The 21219-nt window shown below is 44.5% G+C and overlaps 1 protein-coding gene across 1 annotated transcript in view; it reads right to left on the reverse strand.

Annotated features, from left to right (window-relative positions):
- Positions 1-6037: 6037 nt before the first annotated feature.
- Positions 6038-21219, reverse strand: part of PARN (poly(A)-specific ribonuclease) — a 201257-nt gene continuing 186075 nt past the window's right edge. The window contains 1 exon segment of the mRNA XM_030211049.1: positions 6038-8096. The gene's annotated coding sequence lies outside the window, so the exon portion shown is untranslated.

The raw sequence follows: 21219 nt of genomic DNA on the forward strand, positions 1-21219 counted from the left end.
ATGAACAATTTATTGGCAGGTTACATATGTTTGAATCATACATGAGACTAGTTCATTGGTATTATATATAATTTGTCTTATTTGGAAAAGTTGTAATACATTGACTCTGGAAATTAATTTATATTTTGAGGAATTATTTTTGTGAAGTTTTTTTTCAAGACTGATGATTATTATGCACCGATTGAAGATATTTGGTCGTCACATTGGAGCAAAATGTACTTCCAAAATATTCTCAATTGTTGTTTCAAAGTCTGCAGGGATGCAATTTAACACCAAGTGATTCTCCAATTGTCCTTTACCAGTTTGTCAACCTTTCTTGTGTGCAACTCATCAGTGGCTCTCCCAGGTCATCCACTTTGTTTTTGATCACATAAGTAAGCCCTTCCCAGTCCACACCCTTTAATATTTTTTAGCCCAGTGATTCACAGTACTCACATCAACACAGCGATCATTGTAAACAACTTGCATGCAAGTAGTGAACTGCAATTGGAGGGACTCCTTCAACAGTCAAATTCCATCAGGGTATGTTGCTTAAATTGTACCAAGTCCTCACTGCATGCTTCCATTTCAAAAACATTAGCAAAACAACTTCTGATACAAAAATGTCAAATTTGTGGGAATCCATCAATCTTAAGGCCAGACAACTGGACTTCCTTGTTAAAGACTATCAATCCAATGGATAGTCAACCCAATGTAAAATTTTCCATGGGATGACCATGTGGTAGAGACACATGTCTGTTCACCAAGAATTGTAACCAGCTTCACCTTCAATACTGCTTCAAAGTGACCCAACATTACTGTTCTGTTTGGGTAGAGACCAATAACCAGTTCAACAGAGAAAATTCCACTATTCTCATTGGCTATATTCACTGAACAGCAAAATTTAGGATTAGATGATCCACTGTTTGTGTGATGAGGTTTGAAATAAAATCCTGGTCCAGGTTTTACCACTTTATTTAGTTTCTGAGGAATTGTCATTTACATCTCACTTCTGCTTTTACTTTTAACTGCAAGCATCAGATGTAACTGAGTAAAAGTAGTAAAAACTGATTAGACTATTACTTCAGTAAAAGTAAAATTAACAAAAGTTTCTTGTAATTCTTTACAAGTAAAAATGACAAAACGTTTACTTTAGTACAGTGACTAAGTTACATTTACTTAATTATACACTAGTGTTAACTGTATTTGAAGATGTGGGCAAACCCCCAACATTTATCATAGAGACTTTGCAAATACCACGTTAACCTTTTCCACTAATACATGGCAACTGCACTTCAGTAAAAGGCCCCTTCTGCTTCATTTTGGCCTCTTTTCATTAATTTTCATATTTTTACTGAATTTCAGCTGGTATATAGGTAGACGCTATCCAATTTTAAAATTGATTGTAGTACCTATAATCTAGCATCCTTTCATATTATTTAGTTATAATAACTAAAAATACATAAAACTCCTGATATAGGCATGTAACTGCTGAAACACAGCCATGTTGATTTAATTCCAATTGTGTGGTTTATGTACATGAATAAACATTTGTACAGTTTTAATTTAATTTGCTTATTTATTTATTTATTCATTCTATTATATGCTGTTTATATTACTAGTTCTTTTCACACAGTCCTTTACCAAATGAAAATCATGTTAAACAAATCAGATTAAATTTGTTAACTTTATAATCAAAGAATTAGATTAAGAGGGAAGCACTGCATATGGTATATTCTGGTTTCAGCAAAGGTTTTTATTAAGAAATAAAACTAGTCTTAAAAAAGCAGCACATTTTTAAAAAAATATTCCTGTCTTTACTAGCTTTGGATAGTTATACTATATTCATATTAGGTTAAAACAGATTGTCAGGTTATCAGTCATTATGCAGGACACTTGCATATAACATAGGTAGTATAGGTCCTATGCATATTCCTTGCTGCTGCTGTACTAAGGCGCTGATGCACAAAACTCTCCACAAAAAAAAAAAACAACATTGCTTTTCAATCCCCAGTAAGCACTAACGAGTCCTAAACAGCAAGCGATGCTGAAAGGAAATCCTCATGCAAAAGAACTGCTTGCAAAAACAGTAAGCAGCTTGGTAGGGAAAGCAGTGCACCTGGAAAACAGCTATCCGCTAAGCAGCGCATGCGTAGGCCAATCACTCGCTAGGACAGAACAGCCTCTACAGTGCTTCACTGCTACACACAGCTTTGACGAGTGATCTGTTTTGCTACCACATGTGACACAAACCATGGTGGATCTGAAACTCTTGGACAACCTGTTCAAGCTTTACCTGACCCCCTCCCATTTACATTTAGGTTTTGTAGAACAGTTCCAAAATGAAAATGCAAAATACTCATAAGGGATGCAGCATGGTAAAAACCACTCTGATGCGCAAACAGGTCATAGTGCACCATCGGAAACAAGCAGATTTCCCCTTCTCTTTCTCAGGAACTTCAGACAGTAGTAGGACAATTTGAATTTCTACAACTCTTCTCCAGCAAAAATCCAATGTCATTATTGCAGTAGCAGCCCCAGTCATACAGCGATCAATGCAACAGTCATGCTATGAGAGTTCCTGACCTCCCGTAAAAATTGCTTGTAACAGGTAGAGAATGCATTCTGTACATCACCTGCAGCTGTGCATTGCTTGGAATGCACATTTAAATAGTAATCAACTACTTGAAATAAATTTGCATACGATTCTCATGGTCTGCTACTACGAATGGTAAAAAGCTCACAGAGTCCATGTGTGCATTTCTCACTGAATACTGTGCTCACTAAACCGGTTCGAATCAGTCAAAAATCATATGTTGCTATTCCGGAAACTTTTGTGTATCTAGCTCTAAGCACTGAGAGATTTGGCCATCTCTCAGTGGGGCACACTGACTTCACCCTATCATCATCAAGGGACCTCGAACCCTAATAAGAGATGCTGCTAGGTGTTGCTGCTGCCGTTTCAAGCAAGAGGGATGCTCTCCAGATCAATATACTCTGCAGAGAGCGCTTTATTTTGATTTTGCAATATGTCAGGTGCACCTTAAGCCCTGTGACTCTATCATCATCAGAGGACTAAGACTTGGATGAGCAACATTATTGGCACTGGGACACTGAAAGAGCACAGCATGGTCTCCTATGTTTCCTTCAGTGTGATCAAAATGCAAACCATCTAAGTGTGTGTGTGTGTGTGTGGGGGGGGGGGGGGGGGGCTATTGGATACAAATTGTGTCACACTGTGTGTTTCTTTGGGTTATGGAGGGGCTATATGGTGTGTTTTGAGGTTAATAAGGTTGGGTTTAAGGGTTCTGTGGTGGTCAGTAGAGAGTGAAGTGTTCTTTGTGTGGAATAGTACTATGGAATATGAGGGACGAGGTCTGGAGAGTAGTGGGTCAGTTATTCTAATTTAAAGGGTAGTGAGAGATGGGGAAGTGGTGGACAGACAGGTATAGGACTGGGCTCTGTGTTGGGTATACGGTTTTGGTTTTAATTTTTTGGGCAGAATATATGCAATGGTGTGTACAGACAGTAAAGCGGTGGCAGGGCAACATTTCCATGGGAAAAGGTTGTGTCACATGTTGACACCTGTTGCCTCAGAGATATAGGATCACAGGGTATTGGAGGAATAAGTTTGATGCCAACAGAGACTGCTGTGGGAGGTCTTGGCAGCCATGTTGCAATTGGAACCAGCACAGACAGGAGCGAGTACCTTGCCCATGCTGGCTCCAATTGCAAAATGGTTGCCAGGACCTCCCATGGCAGTCTCACAAGGCATTTTTAGCAAAAACTCAAACCTGGATTTTGGTCCGCTTTTGGTGCAGAAAGCAAAGCTCAGTCTGCCACTTACATGTGCACTTATAGAAGAGTGCTTAATGGCTTAGAGGCCCAGTGGATAAATGCATGGCATGGAGAATTGGTGAGAAATGGGTACAGCTCCCACATGCACATAACTTGTAGAATAGTTTAGCTGCTGTATTTAGGTGCTCACAGTTAGGCCAGGTTTATGGCTGGCATAACTGCAGGCATGTAAAATATGGTGTGCTGATACCAGGTTACCATAGTATTCCACACAGAATCTGGGTGTCCAGATTCTGTTATAGACTAGATTCTCAAAGAATGGCATCCACACATATAGAATCCCCCTAAGCCCCCTTCTGGATAAAATATTTTATTACAACTTATAGATAATGGTTTATTTAAAACTTTCATACGCTGTCTATAAGCTCCAAAGCAGCCATCGAAGCAATTCACAACAATCAAAACAGTGATATTTAAAGTTCTCTTTCTTTCATTTGTAAATAAACACTACAAGTGAACCTGATGCAGGACTGGCCAGAAATCTCCCTCCAAAAACTTAGACATACCACACTCCTGACATAGAAGGAAGATAAAAGAATGCACTAACACATTCCACCCAGACTTAATTCCCCTTAACACTATTTACTCCACGACTGGACAAAGTTTTTTTATATTTCTGTGCTCAAACTGTTTAAAAAAAACCCAACATGTTTTATTTTCAGATTTTGCATGGAGCATCCTATGAACAGGACTTTAATACACTTGTGTAAAAAAAAATCAGTATCAAAAAATGAACCAAGTAATTTTTAGGTTGGTTTGGAAATTGAAGTTTCCCCAGTAAGTCCAGGGAAAATCTAATCAGCCGTGGAATTACAGGAAACTGCACTGAATCTGCCCACAGAACTTTGTGAACTTGGAAAATTTATTCAAACTCCAATGCTGGTTTGGTCAAAGTACTACTTATTTCCAGGTGCTTGATACACTGCATACTGTGAGATTTACAATTAAAAAATTAAGAGGTAAAGAATTTACAATGAACATTTAACAGGCTAGTAGACAAAGATAGGTGAAAAAAAAAAGACATTATGAAGAGGAAGGAATGAGTAGAAGGGTGATAGAGGAAAAAGTGGAAGTGAACAAGCTTGTGGGAATTACTAAAAAGGCTAGCGCAAAAAGCCTGGCTTCTATTGCCTTTTAAAACTATGAATAGCAGACAGCTAGATTCCTGTTGGATTAGTGGGGGAAGCAAGTTCTAGAGAGCTGGATCTAGGTAAAAGGCAAAAATACTTTAAATATAACGCAAATAATTTAAATTTCAGTCTACATGAAATTGAAAGCCAGTGGTGTTCTGACTGTACAAGGGAGAGGAAACAGTCAAAATACTGTAAAGTAGCTTTACTGCTGTGGATTGGTTAAGATAATGTGAGCAAAAGCCCATTGTGTAAAGAGTTATAGCAGTCTAGGCGCAATGTAACTAAGACCAAGACAAGAGTTTGCAACCGGTTTGAAGAAAGTAGCGCCTACAGAGAATGGATAGTAAAAGGCAAAAAAACACCAGAGTTGACCTGTGCTGTAAGACAACAGAGTTGAAATAAAATCAAATACTTTAAGTCAAGGAATAGGAGGGAGAGGCCTTAAATAAACATGGTGAGGGGAAAGGGTAGAAGGTGAATTTGGGTTAAAGAATAACACTTTGAGGAGTTAAGGAAGTTAATTTTCATGAAGCTATTCTGAAACTGCATGGAGAGAGTTGAGAGGAGCAATACCCATAGAAGATGAGGAGGGAGAGGCCTTAAAAAAATCATGGGGAGGGTGAGGGGTGGAAGGTGCACTTGGGTTAAAAGATAACATCACACTCCAAGGAGTTAAGGAAGTCAATTTTCAAGAAGCTATTCTGAAACTGCCTGGAGAGAGTTAAGAGGAGCAATACCCATAGAAGATGATGGAAGCTTAAACAATTTGGATGTAGTCACCCTAACGACTATCAGAAAAAGAGGAGAGTCTAGATTGAAAAAAGTGTTGGAGAAAGAAAAGAACCCTGAGTAACCCTGCAGGAAGAGTAGGAGCTGACAAGTAAGTCTTGGGCATCAGGATGTTTCAGAGGAAACAGGAAAAAGTGATAGGGCCTGCTGAAAACTGACATACTGAGTACGTCGTTTTATAACAGATGGTGCCAAATGTCCTGCCCATTAGGAATTTGTCTGTCTTGGTAACATTTGTGCAGCATTAAATTGGCATGATGGGTAAATATAACACAACGTAGTAAGAAAATGTCTTTAATTCGCATTTATGGAAATACATTTTTCCTCTATTTCCATGATACAAAAGTTACATATCGATCAGGGGTGCTGGAATACACTGGAGCAAATTTGTTTGTTCCAAAGAAGAGGCTGGTGCAAGTTGCAGGCTTGCCACAGGCTAGTAGTTTCAAAAACATTTTACAAAACAAGAAGCAAAGTACAAAAACCAGATCAAGACTTAATACACAAGAAAGAGTGCAGAAATGAAACATGACTTTTTTCCCTTTAACTACTCCGTCCTCCCTCCTCCAACACACACTTATACATTCCATGGAAAGCAAATCAAATTACTATTCTAAAACAAACATTAAAAAATGAAATTCTGCATTCTGAATGAAAAATTTTTAATTCTGCAAAAAAATGTAAACTGCAGTATAAAGTTTCCAGGAAAGGTAACAGTTGAAAGGGAAGTAATCATTTAATAGTGACTGCTGTCTACTTTGAGTGAGGCTACCATTGAGTGCATAGAAAATGCTCTATTAATCCTTACATTAAAAGGTGATGATCCTTCAAAGGAAACAGCTCAACATAAAATTCAAGAACAGTACTAACTCACTTTGTACATTTTCACAACTTGACACATAGTAAGTGACCATACACCATTTTAGGTTTTGTTTCTTAAACTCAGACATTAAGAATTTCACATGATTTGATTGCAAAAAGAAAAATAATAATAATAATCTTAAATCAGTTTACAATACACAAATGTACATATACACAAATGAAAGTAAAACAGACAAAGATAGTTCAAATGGGTTGTTTTTTTTTAAAAGGTATACTGTTTTACCAGGAGCTATACATCTCTCTTCTTTGACATCGCACTGCAATAATGCATAAGACAAGCACAATCTATCTAGTATTTCCCATTTCTGCTGGAAGCTTGCTATGTTATAGGAACAGCAGCAGTAATTAGGGGAGAGGACTATCTGAGCTTCACCTGACAGGGCCCATTTCCTACAGTGAAGAGAAAATAGTCCCAAAATGTATAAAACAGGTAACGTCATGTCAAAAGCTCTCTTAACAGGTTTTATCATTCCACCAGTTATAAGAGCAAATATCAAACCCAGGGTCTGATGGAGCCCTCCTTGTTATGAGAGGAAAGCGCAAGAATATTGGCTCCTCTGGTCCATTTAAATAGGGCAAAGGATGGATTTCTGATCTGAGGGGGAAATTTGTCCAAAAGAGAAAACACCCACTTTCAAGAGTAACTTCTGGGAATTGAAATATTTGACCCATACCGTAACCATCCTGTAAGGACCAAAGTGAGGAATGGACCACATTCCTAGGGGGCCAGACCTGGAAGGAGGGTGGTTCATTAATGAAAAACTGCATCCCTTCCTCCCTTTTATTAAATGATCTGAGAGAAACTCATCATATTTTGAGCAGAATCTTTAGGAGGAAAATAGTTCCAAAATAACCCAGCTATTGCTTTATGTGGAAACCTATTACCTCCCAGGCCAGGCAAAAAGGATAACATATTAAAGTGATCCCTCTTCTCCACCTTGGTGATGGCAACTATGTAAGATCCTGTGGAAGAGAAGGCTTGTAACTCTTACAATGCATATTAACAGGCAAGGGACAGTTTTAATACACAGATATGAATACTGTCATTTAGAGCCATTCTTGCATACTATATGTAGTCTGAGGTGGTAAACAAACATGACAATTTGATTTTATAACCACAGGAATAAGGTAATGATTTTTATGTATCTTACAGAGCAGTTATAGATCAGTCTCACACCTGCTGCTATCATTCAAAAGGTACTACACTAATGGGAGCTTTGCCCGCTAGTGCCATAGATTAAACAGTTGATTTGTATTGTCCACTTCCATTTCATGAGTACTTTTCAATTTTTCTACAAATTAAATAAAATGTACTTTTCTACTCATATGGCTTGTGAAGTGGTGTAATCTTGTAATTTCTTCAACTCAAATCGTGTTTTTCTTTTAGCCTTCGAGTTGACAGCTACCATGTGTCCGGGACTTCAAAGAGGACTGAAGAACTTCTCAGGGTGTTTTCTACATCAAAAATGAACAGCAAGAATAAACAAATTACATTTCATCTCAATTAGCAGGACTAAAAAAAGAGCCTATATATATATATATATATATATATATATCCATGCTAGCTCATTGTAGTTACATCTCTCTCTCTCTAAGTAGAGAGAGAGAGAGAGATTGAGAGAGAGGGCGAAAGAGGGAGAGCTGGGGAGAGAGAGAGATATGAGCTAGCATGGACAGAAAAAATAAGTTAAATATGACATAGCAAATGGGTGTGGGGAAGACACCTATGAACACTACAAAATTATAACCCATTAGAAAACAGTACAACTGCATTTAAGAGCAGATAAAGAGATTTGTAAATCAATGAGGACCTAAACAAGTTAAAACTGTTTTTACCTACAATCACAAGGAAAGAAAGTGTTTATCAAACTCATCAAAGCCATAGGTCACAAAACCAGTAGTGACAGAACGTATTAAGCACTAAATTTAAAACTTATGAAGCAAAGTGGAAAAGTATTATGCAACAGCAGATCAAAGGTACAGTAGTTGTCAAAACTTGTTTTGACTCAAGGAGACTGTCATAATAATGCAATTACTTGCATGAGAGATGATCCAACATTTAATTAATACAAAATGATCGGGAGTCAGTTTCACCCACTCATAATATACATGAATATTCATCTTTTGTGGAACTGGGAAAATAAAAAAATATAGAATGTGCTTTATTGAACAAAAATCCCATTTTTTCCCTCTTTGGCAGCTCTCATTTTCCCATTTCGAAGAAAGGTAACCTTGATGTATCTCATAAGGATTTCAGCTGCCCAGATACCTTGGGGTAGGTTAGCTAACCTTGTTGGCCTCATCCTCTTAAGTGAGAGCACCTCTAATAGTCTTCCCAGGAGCATGTTATGGGACACAAGTTTTCAGTTTACACCAGATATTGAGGATACCTATCTGCATACTAAACAAATGTCAGGGCTCTCCTGTGGGATACGCTGTTCTCTCGAATTAGCAGCAGTTTTCGAGTTTTAAATCTTTTATTTATGGATTTTTTTTAAATGCAGCTTATGTACAGCATTTCAGTGATGCAGTTCACGATTTTCTGATTGGTCATGGCAACTTGTGACATCACTGGAACGCTTTGTGCACTCCAAACACTAAATTTTGATGCCTTTAATCATTTTATAGTTTCCAGCATTATCTTGTTATTTATAACCTAAATTGCTATATATTTTTGAGACCATTTTTTCTGTTTAATATGAGAAACGTATTTGATCTGGTGTTTTAGAGACAGACACACACACACACACATTATATATACACACACATACATATATACCCTGATTAAACAATTGTAACGCACTGAGTAAACAACAGAAATATAATAAAAATATGTATATATATATATTCACACTGTTTGTGCAATATATATTAGTGACTGTATTGTAAAACCAATGATCAATTTAATAGCGTTAAAATGTTGAAAAACGTTAAATAAACATGATATTCCTAAAAACATATGGGTGCTATTCTATAATAGGTGGAATAGGTATTGCCGTCATTTTTTTTTTTTTTCAAAAAGCGTCCAACTTAACTGATAAAATGTAGTTGGCAAAAAAGTAAAAACAAATAATGTGGCTTTGCAGTGCTTACTGTAATTGAAAATTTTTTTGTATTCTTAAAGCTTAAGACATTATGAGTCTCGGTAACCAGTAGTCACTATATTATAAATGAACTAGTAAAAAAGGCCCGTTTCTGACACAAATGAAACGGGCGCTAGCAAGGTTTTCCTGGGAGTGAGTGAATGATACATACCTGTAGCAGGTGTTCTCCGAGGACAGCAGGCTGATTGTTCTCACGACTGGGTGACGTCCGCGGCAGCCCCCACCAACCGGAAAGAAGCTTCGCGGGACGGTCGGCACGCAGGGCACGCCCACCGCGCATGCGCGGCCGTCTTCCCGCCCGTGCGCGACCGCTCCCGCCAGTTGAATGACTAGCAAAAGATGAAACACACAACTCCAAAGGGGAGGAGGGAGGGTAGGTGAGAACAATCAGCCTGCTGTCCTCGGAGAACACCTGCTACAGGTATGTATCATTCACTTTCTCCGAGGACAAGCAGGCTGCTTGTTCTCACGACTGGGGTATCCCTAGCTCTCAGGCTCACTCAAAACAAGAACCCAGGTCAATTGAACCTCGCAACGGCGAGGGTACAACAGAAATTGACCTACGAAGAACAACTAACTGAGAGTGCAGCCTGACCAGAATAAATTCGGGTCCTGGAGGGTGGAGTTGGATTTACACCCCAAACAGATTCTGCAGCACCGACTGCCCGAACCGACTGTCACGTCGGGTATCCTGCTGGAGGCAGTATGAGATGTGAATGTGTGGACAGATGACCACGTCGCAGCCTTGCAGATCTCTTCAATAGTGGCTGACTTCAAGTGGGCCACCGACGCTGCCATGGCTTCTGACACTATGAGCCGTGACATGACCCTCAAGAGTCAGCCCAGCCTGGGCGTAAGTGAAGGAAATGCAATCTGCTAGCCAATTGGAGATGGTGCGTTTCCCGACAGCGACCCCTAGCCTGTTAGGGTCGAAAGAAACAAACAATTGGGCGGACTGTCTGTGGGGCTGTGTCCGCTCCAAGTAGAAGGCCAATGCTCTCTTGCAGTCCAATGTGTGCAACTGACGTTCAGCAGGGCGGGTATGCGGCCTGGGGAAGAATGTTGGCAAGACAATTGACTGGTTAAGATGGAACTCCGACACCACCTTCGGCAGGAACTTTGGGTGGGTGCGGAGCACTACTCTGTTGTGATGAAATTGTATATGGAGCATGAGCTACCAGGGCTTGAAGCTCACTGACCCTACGAGCTGAAGTAACTGCCACCAAGAAAATGACCTTCCAGGTCAAGTACCTCAGATGGCAGGTATTCAGTGGCTCAAAAGGAGGTTTCATCAGCTGGGTGAGGACGACGTTGAGATCCCATGACACAGTAGGAGGCTTGATAGGGGGCTTTGACAAAAGCAAGCCTCTCATGAATCGAACGACTAAAGGCTCTCCAGAGATGGCTTTACCTTCCACACGATAATGGTAAGCACTAATCGCACTAAGGTGATTCCTTACTGAGTTGGTCTTGAGGCCAGACTCTGATAAGTGCAGAAGGTATTCAAGCAGGTTCTGTGCAGGGCAAGAACGAGGTTCTAGGGCCTTGCTCTCACACCAAACGACAAACCTCCTCCACTTGAAAAAGTAACTCTTTTTAGTGGAATCCTTCCTAGAGGCCAGCAAGACCCGGGAGACACCCTCAGACAGACCCAACGCAGCGAAGTCTACGCCCTCAACATCCAGGCCGTGAGAGCCAGGGATTGAAGGTTGGGGTGCAGCAACGCTCCGTCGTTCTGCGAAATGAGAGTCGGAAAACACTCCAATCTCCACGGTTCTTCTGAGGACAACTCCAGAAGAAGAGGGAACCAGATCTGACGGGGCCAAAAGGGCGCTATCAGAATCATGGTGCCGCGGTCTTGCTTGAGCTTCAGTAAGGTCTTCCCCACCAAAGGTATGGGAGGATAAGCATACAGGAGGCCGGTCCCCCCAATGGAGAAAGGCGTCCGACGCTAGCCTGCCGTGTGCCTGAAGTCTGGACAGAACAGAGGCAGCTTGTGGTTGGTCTGAGAGGCGAAAAGGTCCACCGAGGGGGTGCCCCACGCTCAGAAGATCTTGCGTACCACTCTGGCATGGAGAGACCACTCGTTGCGGTTGCAATACTCTGCTCAGTCTGTCGGCCAGACTGTTGTTTACGCCTGCCAGGTACGTGGCTTGGAGGAGCATGCCGAACTGACACGCCCAACGCCACATCCCGACGGCCTCCTGACACAGGGGGCGAGATCCGGTGCCCCCCTGCTTGTTGACGTAATACATTGAACCTGATTGTCTGTCCGAATTTGGATAATTTGGCAGGACAGCCGATCTCTGAAAGCCTTCAGTGCGTTCCAGATCGCTCGGAGCTCCAGGAGGTGGATCTGCAGATCCTTTTCCTGGAGGGACCACAGACCCTGGGTGTGAAGCCCATCGACATGGGCTCCCCACCCCAGGCGAGATGCATCCGTCGTCAGCACTTTCGTGGGCTGCGGAATTTGGAATGGACGTCCCAGGGTCAAATTGGTCCGGATGGTCCACCAGAGCAGTGAAGTGCGGCAACTGGTGGAGAGGCGGATGACATCTTCTAGATTCCCGGTGGCTTGAAACCACTGGGAAGCTAGGGTCCATTGAGCAGATCTCATGTGAAGACGAGCCATGGGAGTCACATGAACTGTGGAGGCCATATGACCCAGGAGTCTCAACATCTGCCGAGCTGTGATCTGCTGAGACGCTCTGGTCTGCGAAGCCAGGGCCAAGAGATTGGTAGCCCTCGCTTCGGGAAGGTAGGCCTGAGCCGTCTGGGTATCCAGCAGCGCTCCTATGAATTCCAGAGACTGAGTAGGCTGGAGATGGGACTTTGGGTAATTTATCACAAACCCCAGTAGCTCCAGAAGTTGAATAGTGAACTGCATGGACCGGAGGGCTCCTGCCTCCGAGGTGCTCTTGACCAGCCAGTCGTCGAGATATGGGAACACGTGCACTCCCAGCTTGCGTAGATACGCCGCCACCACCACGAGGCACTTTGTAAACACTCGTGGGGCGGAGGCGAGCCCAAAGGGCAGCACACAATACTGAAAGTGCCGTGCGCCCAGGCGGAATCTGAGATACTGTCTGTGAGCTGGCAGTATCGGGATGTGAGTGTATGCGTCCTTTAAATCCAGGGAACATAGCCAATCGTTTTTCTGAATCATTGGCAGAAGGGTGCCCAAGGAAAGCATCCTGAACTTTTCTTTGACCAGGAATTTGTTCAGGCCTCTCAGGTCTAGGATGGGACGCATCCCCCCTGTTTTCTTTTCCACAAGGAAGTACCTGGAATAGAATCCCCGCCCTTCCTGCCCGGGTGGTACGGGCTCGACCGCATTGGCGCTGAGAAGGGCGGAGAGTTCCTCTGCAAGTACCTGCTTGTGATGGGAGCTGAAGGATTGAGCTCCCGGAGGACAATTTGGAGGCAGGGAGGCCAAATTCAGGGCGTATCCGCACCGCACTATTTGGAGAAACCCACTGGTCGGAGGTTATGAGAGGCCACCTTTGGTGAAAAAATTTTAACCTCCCCCCGACCGGCAGATCGTCCGGTACGGACACTTTGAGGGCGGCTATGTTCCCGTGGATCCAGTCAAAAAGCCCGTCCCTGGCTTTTGCTGTGGAGGCGCAGGGGGCTGCTTAGGCGCACGCTGTTGACGGGAACGAGCGCGCTGGGGCTGTCCCTGTGCCTGACGAGGCATTCGGGCCGGCTGGTTTACCTACGCTTTGCAAAAGAATAGGGTGCAGCCTGCCGGGCCGGGAAAAACGTCCACCTGTGGAGGTGGAGCTGAAGGCGCCCGGTGGGAGAGCTTGTCGAGAGCGGTTTCCCGCTGATGCAGTTGGTCCACCATCTGCTCGACCTTCTCACCAAAAATGTTATCCCCCCGGCAAGGGACGTCGGCCAGTCTCTGCTGGGTGCGGTTGTCCAGGTCAGAGGCGCGCAGCCATGAGAGCCTGCGCATCACTATACCTTGGGCCGCAGCACGAGATGCCACGTCACAGGTGTCATAAATACCCCTGGACAGGAACTTTCTGCACGCCTTCAGCTGCCTGACCACCTCCTGATAAGGCCTGGACTGCTCCGGCGGGAGCTTCTCGACCAGGTCCGCCAGTTGTTGCACATAGGTCCGCATGTGAATGCTCATATAGAGCAGGTACGATTGGATGCGGGTCACGAGCATGGAGGATTGGTAGGCCTTCCTCCCAAACGAGTCCAGAGTGCGAGACTCCCGCCCCGGGGGCGCCGAGGCGGTATCCTCGAACTCCGTGCCCTCTTGAGAGCAGAATCCACGACCGCCAAGTCATGGGGCAATTGTGGCCGCATTAGCTCTGGGTCAGAGTGGATCCTGTACTGGGACTCTGCTTTCTTGGAATGGTGGGGTTAGTTAATGGTCGCACCCAGTTCCGAAGCAGCGTCTCCTTTAGGACATTGTGCAGCGGCACCGTGGAGGACTCTCTAGGTGGTGATGGATAGTCGAGGACCTCGAGCATCTCGGCCCTCGGCTCTTCCACAGAGACCACGGGGAAGGGAATGCTAATAGACATATCCCGCACAAAGGAGGCAAAGGAGAGACTCTCGGGGGGTGAGAGTTTCCTCTCCGGTGAAGGCGTGGGGTCCGAGGGAAGGCCCGTAGACTCCTCTGAGGAGAAATATCTAGGGTCCTCCTCTTCCCCCCACGAGTCCTCATCCTCGGTGTCGGACATAAGCTCATGTAGCTGAGTCCTGAACCGGGCCCCGGCTCGACGTCGAGGCACCAGGGTCTCGGTGTCGTCGAGCAGTGGACTCCCGCGCCGGCGGGGACGGAGCTCCCTCCATCGACGTCGACGGGGACTCCACCTGCGTGGCGGTCGAGACCGGCACCGCAAGCGGCGGCGGTGTCGACGGCCCCGGCGCCGGGCTAGAGCTCGCCGGCGCCACAGTCATCGGCGCCGAGGGCGCAAGCACCCCCGGCGCCGGCACAGCCTGGCGCATCAGCCCTTCCAGGATCCCCGGAAGGATGGCTCTGAGGCACTCGTCCAGGCCCGCTGCCGGGAAAGGCGGTGGGGCCGGTAGGGGTGTCGGTGCCAGAAGCTGCTGGGAGCCAGGAGACGGCACCGAGGTGCCGGAACCCCGACGCGTCGGTACCTCCACAACCGACGGAGACCGCTCCTCTCGACGGTGACGCTTCAGCGTCGCCTCCTCTCCGACATCGGGCTGCACCGAGGGCGACCGGTGACGACGCTTCTTGTCTTTTTTCCGATGCCCGTCACCGGCGCCGGAGGGCATGGAGGAGGAGGAGGTCGATCCCCCTCGGTCTCGAGGTACCGGGTCAGACAGGGTTTGGTCCCGTGGCCCACGAGCTGAGGGAGTGACCGGGGCCGACTGCCCATGCGGCCTCTCGCCCCCACTCTCACCGGAGGACCGGCGGGCCGACGGGACCTGTTCTCCTGGGGTCGCTGCCATCGGTGCCGATGTCTCGGGCATCGATACCGGTACCGAAGGACCGGCGTCGATACCGATGCCTTCGAGGTCGACGTCGAGGGGCCGGCGCAAGTTCCGAAAAGACGGTCCCGTAGAACTTGCCTCGCAACCTGAGTCCGTTTCCGGAGACCGAGACACAAAGCACACGACTTGAAATTGTGCTCCGGCCCGAGGCACTGGAGGCACCAAGCGTGGGTGTCGGTCTGCGAGATCGGCCGGCCGCAGCGACCACACTTTTTAAAACCACTCGGGACCCTCGAGGACATCGACGGAAAATCGCGTCGGCGAAGTCAAAGTCGTCAATGGTGGCTGAAATCACACCACGAAAAAACAAACGACCGTGCGGCCACTAGGCCGCAACGCGGCGGCCCCGCTGGAAGCGAGGGAAAAAAGGGGAGCGCGTGCCCCACACGCGCAGGGTTTTTTTTTTTTTTTTTTTTTGGTAAAAGGAAACCGGGCGGTAACGAACCGTTAGTAAAAGTAGGAAAAACACACGATCAGCGTACACGCGATCGAACAATCCGGCGGCTGAACAGAGAGAGCGGCAAGGCACGACTCTCTCCAGGCGCGGAAAAAAAGGAACTGGCGGGTGCGGTCGCGCACGGGCGGGAAGACGGCCGCGCATGCGCGGTGGGCGTGCCCTGCGTGCCGACCGTCCCGCGAAGCTTCTTTCCAGTTGGTGGGGGCTGCCGCGGACGTCACCCAGTCGTGAGAACAAGCAGCCTGCTTGTCCTCGGAGAATGTATGTTTCATAGAGTATGTGTGAGAGTGTCTGTGTGAGTGAGTGTGGTCTGTTACAGAGTATGTGTGTGTGACATTGAGAGTGTGTGCGAGTGCGTATGTGAGGCACAGTGAGTGTGAGAGAGTATGTGTACGATACACATACTGTCTGTGAGATCGAGTGTATGAGATTGAGAGTGTTTGAGAGTGACTGTGTGACAGAGAGAGTGAATGTGATACAGTGTGAGACATAGCGTGTGTTGTAGACAGTGTATAAGAGTGAGAGAGACACTGACTGAGTGAGAGAGAGAGAGATTGTGTGTGTGACAGAGATACCTCCCCCCTGCCTCTCTGTGTTGGGTAGACCCGCTCCCCCTGCCTCTTCTGCTGTGTGGTCGCAGGACCCCTCCCTCGTGCTGTGTGGTGTGTCTGCCGCCGTGCTCACAGGTCTCCCTCCACCGCCCTGTCAGGTGTCTTGATCCGCCCTTAGTCTTTGCTCTCAGGACCCCCCCCCCCCCCCCATCTGTGGTGTGAAGAGCCGTTCTGGACCTCATCCTCCGTATGCCCACTCCCTCTCATGTTTATTTTCCCCCTCCTGTGTGCTGTGAGGACCCCGTCCCCTGTGGACCCCTTCTGCCTCTGTAGTCTGAGGTCCGACCCCTGCCGCCACGCCCCTGCCGAAGTCGCAACTGCTGACCTCTCTCCTCCCCCCCCCCCCCCCCACAGGGTCCATCGCGCCTCTCCCCTCCAAAACCGGAAGGACTTCCATAAAGCAGTAGGAAAATAAGTGGCAAGTGGTGCAGAGCTCAGTGAAACTCCCTTACCGGAGCTGCAGCATGTAAAGCTGCAACGCGCCGACCTCGTCGCCAGAGAGAAGCCTCGCTCCACAACTTCAATAGCGGAGCTGGAGGGAACTGGCAGGCTCTGTTGTAGAATGATGTAAAAGGAAGATAGGTAGAGGGGTGTTTAAAAATGTCACTGTTATTGGCTGATAAAAGAAATTGAGGTAGAGCAGGGGTTGAAGAAGCTGCACTGTTATTGGCTGAATGGTGGAGTGGGAGTGGCCTAGAGTTGAAGAGGTCCGTTCTTATTGGCTATCTTTAGAGTGAGGAACGGAGCTGAGGGCGGGGAGTTGTCCGTTATTGACGGGTATAGCTGAAAGGTGTATGGCACAGGATGCAGGGCGGGCTGTGGAAGATAACTGTCGGACAGGGTGGCGGAAGGGGGGGTACAGGGGGCCGTAACGTGCAGGGCGGAGGTTTTGAAAATGGAGAAAGTGTCAGCCAGGAAGTCGGTGGCAGGGCCGTGAGGGGACAGGGGATGTGCATGTTCGTCGGGTGGGGAGTTTTGTGTGTTGATGCGGCTACTGGGGGGGGGGGGGGGGGGGGGGGGGGGTCTGTGTTTGGCGGGCTCCCTGATACTTGGTCGAGTGCAGTGACAGCTGATGTCGAGATAGGGGGAGGAGTAGGGAAAACACGCTCCACGTGTTTCCCTACTCCTCCCCTTTGGTTTGGAATCAGTTGTCACAGACGTCAGTGCGTTTTAGTCTGTGTAGGAGAGGACCTGAACGTTGTTGAAGCTGACTGTGGGCGGGCAACGACGTCACCGCGTTGTGATGCGAGGGCGGGGCACTTTAAAAGTGGTTACAGAGCTTCGAACTTACGAACCCTGAAGCCACAAAGTGTGCCTTAGAACGTTGAGGGTGCGTTTTATGTACAGATGGGGCTTGGCTGAGGGCGGACCTATGAGTGAGGGTGAGTGTTCCTGATACCCTAGCCTACCAAGAGTCCTACCAAGAGTGCAGGAGTTCAGTGCTTTACTGCCACGGAGTGAGCTTCAGAACGTTTGAGGTGGGTTTTATTTATATAGATATTGGCGTCATGTTATTTAAAAGAAACAAAAAAGATTTTTTCTTTAGCACGAGAGTCTTGCAAGAAAATAGAAGAATGTTTATTGACTATGAAGAACCAAATGATAGAAAACTGTTAAAAAATATTTTAAAAGAATGAGATGCTTACCTCCTCTCTTTTGGAAAAATGCAGAATGTCAAAATGACACGCTATCAGCTGATAGAAGTGTTGCAAAATGGCGATATCAGGAATAGTGGAAGTTAAATAGGATAAAGGAGGACATGAAGTCTGTCCAAAAAAATAGTGAAGGAAAATGACGTACATGTGAAGTTAAAGGTGACGGCATATACAAAGGAAAGAAGGAATGCTGAGTGCACAAAAGCTACTAAAGTGAAAGAACGTCAACCTATCATATGTTAGTGGCATGTGAGTCAAATATACTGTATATGTAAATAAACACCAAAAATGTGACAGTTTATGATGAATTATAATTTAACCACAGTGCCGTGAACAGCTAGTGAATAAATACACTTTGTGAATGAACAATGTGTATAAAAATAAATCATTAAAAAGTACCATATGAATATAATTTTTTTAAATATATACGTGAGAAACCTGTTTTCTGATATATTGGATAAAATTCCAAAAGTAGAATAATGATTGTTTACATATATAGAAAAAATAAATCAATTATATATAAAGATTGCTCGACCGACCCAAAAATTCCCGTAATTATACTGATTTTGTGTTAAAAAACACAAATAAAATTAAATTAAAAGATAACTTATTAATTGCTGCCAGTATCTGGATGAATATGTTATATACAATTTTATGTCTATAAAACATAAAAATATAAAAATAAAATTGAATCTAACTCTGCAGAAATAATAAAATTATACTAAATAAATAATGACAATCCTGAATTTCAGTAATAGCAAAGAGAGGGAACAAAGTACAAACAAAAGTCCAAACAGCAAAACAAAAAGTATCAGGAGCCTTCAAAAAAAAGAATAAGAGCTTTAACCAAATGTTTTGATGAAACAATCCTAGAATGGACCTAACACGGTCAGTGTTTCGGCACACAACGCCTGCGCCAGGGGGACTACATAAAACAAAATGTTTAATAATAAAATCCATATATGTATGTCAAAACATGTGTGAATCAACATATATATATATATATATATATATAACTTAAAATGAAAGGAGCAATGGGTTTTGAAGCGTGAAACAAAACATACATGACATATATAATAAATAATATTTTGAAGAAAATGCATATTATCCATCAAAAACTGTATACCAAACAATAAACATCATTGCAGCTGTGTTATCGGAATGGTAAGTGCTGCCTCACATTGATATTGCTGATATCAAAATATGAGACTTATAAAAGTTGGAAAATAATCAAAAAATGTTAAAAATGCTGAACAATTACATCATGATTATAGTGTGTGTTAAATGATATTTTAAAAAGATAAACATACAAAAATATGAAAATATATAAAAAAAATATGTAAAAAATGAAATAAAAGAAATGTGTAAAACAATACAATACAGCAAAACAAAAAATAAAAAGGAATAAGAGCTGTAATCAAATACTCATCTACAGCCACAGCCATTATCATGCTGTTTTATTATTTTTTATATTTACGTAGTTATTTTTTTTTTAATACAGCCTTATAAATAATCATATCTATATCTTAATGATAGATCTTGAAAGGTATCACAGGGATAGACAGGACATCGTTGGAGCAGAGTGATGATGGGTCTAATGGGTAAAAAGAATTCAAAAGAAAACATTATAGTCTATCTCTGCATTGAGACCACTGGGATATAGAGTATTGAAGAAAAAATGAATCAAGAATATTCTTCGACCCGCTGCTTGTTTCATCTGTTGTGGTGTGGATACAGAAAGCCTCTCTGTTTTTGTGCTGCATACAGCTAAACAAAGGTACAGTAGTGAGCTTGACTGTGGGAACATGTCAAGTTTATCCAAGAAAGCTACTGAAAGTGAAAGGGCTCATTCGGCTGACAGACACATGCAGTAGTAACAAAAGAAAGTATTGACGTTGTCAAAAAATCGAGGATTCCAAACTTATAATACCAAAGGAGTTCATTATGTATCACATCTGAAGGGACTACTGCGGAAAGATTCGACACGGCTGTGCTTCGGCAAGCGTGCCTGTGTCAGGAGTCTTAGGGGGCCGATGCACAAAAGTCCCCGGAAAGAACTGCTTACTAGTTCCATCTCAGTAAAAAATTACTGAGGTGGAAAATAGCAAGTGATTCTCAGAAAAAAAAATGCAAGCAAATGAGCTGCATAAACTTTTACGGTGAAGCTCGCAGGGAAGGCTACTAGGACATGCGCAGAGCATCCACTCGCAAAGCTGCGCATGCCAGAATAGCCCTCCAAAGCATTTGACAGCTTCCATACATGCATACAAGCTGTATGTACGAAGCCGTATTCCCGAAAACACAATTTTAAATTTTGGCAGTCTAGAGCTGGGGATGGCTGCTGCAGGAGGCTAAGAAGCAGCAGTAATGGGAGGGAGCTGCTTTCCTCCCTCGCCGTCCGCCAGAGCTGCCCCCACCAGAGCATAATTTGAAACATATTGTTTTCTCTTGGTCAGAAAATAAAACCTTTTAGATTTTTTTAAAAAATACTTACTTTGAAAAAAAGGCTGATTCTATGGGGAACTAATCTGGGAAGGCACTGACCCAGACTTTCAGCAAGAGCTGCAGTTGATCCAGACATCCTAAATACATTATCAACACTGAAACAGGCAAGGGCCAGAGAGTTGGCTATGCAAGAGAGCCCGGCTGCACAAAAATGAAGATTTCACGGCTTACAGCTGCTCTAGACCTCCGGTAAATATTGCTCGCTAAAGGCAGGCAGTCCTTGCTGTACATCGCTCATAAATGGCTGTGCATCCCACAGAATGCAGACATCTACAACTGTTTGCAATGCAGTTGCATGCGATTCCCACTGGCTGTTACTGCAGATGGAAACAGCCTGCAGAACCCCTTTGTGCACTGCCTGCTGTATACTGTGGTCGGTAAGTCAGCTGAGCCAGTCAAAAACGCACGGTGCTGGCCTGGTAAGTTTTGTGCTTTGGACCCTTAAATCCCTTATTAGCACAAATCGGATCAGCAAAGCAAATATAGGGAAAAATACAAATTTCAACAAAATGCAAAACAGCAACTGCTTTTTTTTTTTTGTTTGTTAGACACACATGCAGGCAAAATTTTAATTTTACTTGCCAAGTAACCACAATGGAGCATCTTTTTGCTCAGAATATCTGAAGGCAATGTACCAGAGTGTCACATGAAAACATAAAAAGGGATAAAACATTTCCACCAACAGAACAGAGCAGTTTTTTGGCATGATCTGCTGCAGAAAGATATAACCCCCCCCCCCCCCCCCCCCCCATGTGTTTAATATGG

This window comes from Microcaecilia unicolor, chromosome 8 (assembly GCF_901765095.1).
Source record: "Microcaecilia unicolor chromosome 8, aMicUni1.1, whole genome shotgun sequence".
NCBI classification, from domain to species: Eukaryota; Metazoa; Chordata; class Amphibia; order Gymnophiona; family Siphonopidae; genus Microcaecilia; species Microcaecilia unicolor.